Consider the following 3,477-nt stretch of genomic DNA (forward strand, 5'->3'; position numbering starts at 1 on the left):
CTTCCAATGTCTTTAATAATTTAAGCAATCATTCTCAATGGGAATGTTATTTTGATTCTTCATTGTCACATGGAGGTAACATCTGGTTCTTAAAGGTAATGTTAGGGATATCTAATTCTGCATTGGTTTGCCAAGACGGAAATCTTGGCTATAGTGCTGGACTCTGTCTTCTTTCCTAACACCACCCTAACTACCTAATTATAGGAAAGGTCATCACACACAGGCTCATGAGTAGTTTGTAAATTATTTTGATGTAATGACCTATGGACACAAACATAAATTTATGTATTTAATTAAAATATATACAAATATAAACAAAATTACAAAATGGCTTTCACTTTCATGAGTACCTTTAGTGCAAATAGTTCCAAGAACCACACATTTTTAGACCACATATAAATGTGAATTTAAATATGATTACTATGTAGAGGAGTTCTGCATTCTTGACATAAATGGAGGAGACAATCTGCAGAAAACTATATACAAACACAATATATGCAGGATAAATTGGAGATGGTCTTAGAGGGAAGGGCTTAAGCTTAAAGAGGATCAGGAAAGGCTTCTTTATTGAAGGTGGGATTTTAGCTAAGCCTTAAAGTAAGCCAGGAAAGTTAGGAGTCAGAGATAAGGAGGGAGAAAGTTCTGGTCATGGAGGATAAACTGAAAATTCCCTGAGTCTGGAGATGAAGATCAGTGTAAAGAAGAGCAAAAGGCTGCATTAGCCTTACTAGTCACCAAAAGGGATTTGCCTCCAAGTTCTTAGACTGCTCTCTCCCTTGATGTTAGTGGTAATAGGAAGCCATTGGAGTTATTGAAAGGAAATGGGGGTGTATGTGTGACATAGTCACTACTAAATGCTTGTAACATTTTAAATCAATATAAACTTTTTGAAAAGCATTATGTAATAGAAACTGTAAGATTATTCATTGACCCTTGATCAAGTGGTCCCAGTGTTAGGACTATATCCTAAGAATGTTATTGAAAAAGGTGAAGGGGAGGGGAGGGCTACAACAATCACTACTAAAATATTTAAAGCAGCATAATTCACAATAATAAAAAAATCCCAGTAACAAATCATGTTTTAAACACCTGAGGAATGGATGAGTGAACTGTGTTATGCAAATATAATAAAATGTATCATATCAATAAAAAAGTACTAATCTGAAGAAAAATACAGTGTCACCAAGTTATCGCTTATGTAAATTGCTCTCACTCACATCTAAGTTTAAATCCCCTTGTTTCCTAGCATCTTCTTCCCTAGAGGAAACTATAGGAAGCTGAGAAACTTGCTATTCATATTTGCTGAACAACAGAGTGTCTGAGCAGAGTCCTCAGCGTGATTTTCTATTTGTGATGTTTTATGTTAGGGGACTAAGACCCAGAACAAAGAACATCCCCTGGACAAACACCCGTAGTATGTCCCCACACCCCCAGTGGAGCTTCAAGAAGCAACCTTCTCACATTCTCATTCTTTTTCTTGTTACTAAGGCTCCAGGTCCTGACACTCCTACATACATGCTGATTCTCTAAAATTCTCTCTGCTCCTCTTGAATCAACTGTTATTCTCTACTCAGAATGCCAGTCTCTTTCTTTAAAACTTTGTTACAAAAGATGACTTTGGGGCTATCAATAACCCATAAAATAAAGCTTCTACTATCCTCCAAGGTATTTTCTCCCACAGTGCCTAATATCAGTATTGAGGGTATGCTCCAATATTATTTAAGTACTGTAGGACCACAAAAGAATAGGCACAACCTCCAGGGACCAATTGTTCTACCATTCTCATCCCCACACTCTAATAGCATCCCCTCTCCAAGCATCAACTCTCTGAGTCCCTCAGGGTTACTGCTTGTAGGGAACTGTGTGTTGTTGCAGAGGAAAAAAATTGTTGTCAGACTTGTTTGGTATTTTCTGTAATAGTTCATGCTAATGGAAACTATTACTCCCTGCAAATTTGTGACTACCTTGACCTATATTCAACCAGATAATAAATCCTTTAGATTGTCTCAGATACTATTGCTTATTCCCCAAAAGCAACATTGAGGAGGCAGTTTGGTACAATAGCATATTGGACTCAGGAAGACCTCGGGTCAAATCATTCCTCAGACATACTAGTTGTATAAACTTCACTGGGCTTTCATTTCCTCATCTGTAAAATGAAGGCCTCTTAAAAAAAAATCATTCTCTTTACTTTTGCCTTCCACTCTGGAGCTACTCATGCCTTGAGATCTGTTCTCCTCTTTGCTGAGTATTTCTGTTAGGCCACCATTTCATAAGTGGCCCCAAACATATTCTACTTTATTCATTGTTCAATTCACTCATTATACTTCTCTATTTCCTCACCAGCTATCTCCACTGCTTTCCAGATCTTCTCTGCCTGTTGTCTTCCTCTATTAGATTTTAAATTTCCTTAAGGTAGGACCCATTATGTTTGCTTTTATTTTATCCCAAGAGCTTAGCAGAAGTCCCTGAAACACAGCAAAAAGGTAATTAGCATTCCATTTGTCTGTCTGTGAATCTATCTTTGTACCTATGTGCCTATAGACCTATGGTCCTGTACTCTGCCTGTTACACTCTCAAGTAATTCTAGAAGATTATAGATTCTGCTTGCTGTCATGTCTGCATTTGGAGTTATAACCAGAAAAGGTCCATTCATCCCTCACTGTTCTTCACTGACACGGTGCTACATAAATGTCTCAGCAGAGAATAGGGATTGTGAGAATTCAGGATTGACTTTGTGACTTAAGCATGTTTTTCTATTTCAGTATCCTTGATAATAATTAGTATTTTTAAAATTTGTTTTTAAATTGATGCCTTTTGTTGCTACACTGCAGTCATTTCTGAACATACTTCTCTCTCAAACTCAGATGGTATTTCTTGTAACAAAAATTTTAAAAGAAAAAAAAACCTTTCAGAAAAAAACATTATGTTGAAAAATGACTGACATCTCCCTTCCGACCTCAGGTGATAGGATATTCATCAAGGATATTACATTCAACAAAAAGTTGGAATTCTAGAATGATGAATATTGACATAGATGCCGTTGAGGCTAAAAATGAGGTGGAATTGTAAGAAAAAGCATGGCTAATTAATCAGGTATTGGAACTCCAGCAAACACTTAAAGTTGTTTTTGCACGTGTAGATTCAATCAAAGAAGTAAGTCTGAAAATGAAATCAGAAAACCAAGTTCTTAGTTACAGAAAATGTTGTCTGCTTCTAGTGTTTTCCAGACAACAGATAGAAAATGAAAACCAAACTAAGGCTTTTGTCCCTATTTTACTACAAAGTATTGCTGCTGGGTTTATTTTTCTCCTTTTCCTTCTGCACAGGCTTCACAAATTAAAAGCCATAGTTTGTGACCTAATTGAATGCTTTTGAATATAAGAGCAGACAGAGGAAGAGTTAAGGACACTGACATCATTATTGGAGGTGTCAGAGAGTTTGGGTATTATGTTAGTTTTTGAAAGTGTGCAAATA

At 36.4% G+C, this 3,477-nt stretch overlaps 1 pseudogene; it reads left to right on the forward strand.

Moving 5' to 3' along the window:
- Positions 1–3,018: 3,018 nt before the first annotated feature.
- LOC118837362 lies at positions 3,019–3,248 on the forward strand (annotated as a pseudogene).
- Positions 3,249–3,477: the final 229 nt, after the last annotated feature.

This window comes from Trichosurus vulpecula, chromosome 2 (genome assembly GCF_011100635.1).
Source record: "Trichosurus vulpecula isolate mTriVul1 chromosome 2, mTriVul1.pri, whole genome shotgun sequence".
In the NCBI taxonomy this organism is placed as follows: Eukaryota; Metazoa; Chordata; class Mammalia; order Diprotodontia; family Phalangeridae; genus Trichosurus; species Trichosurus vulpecula.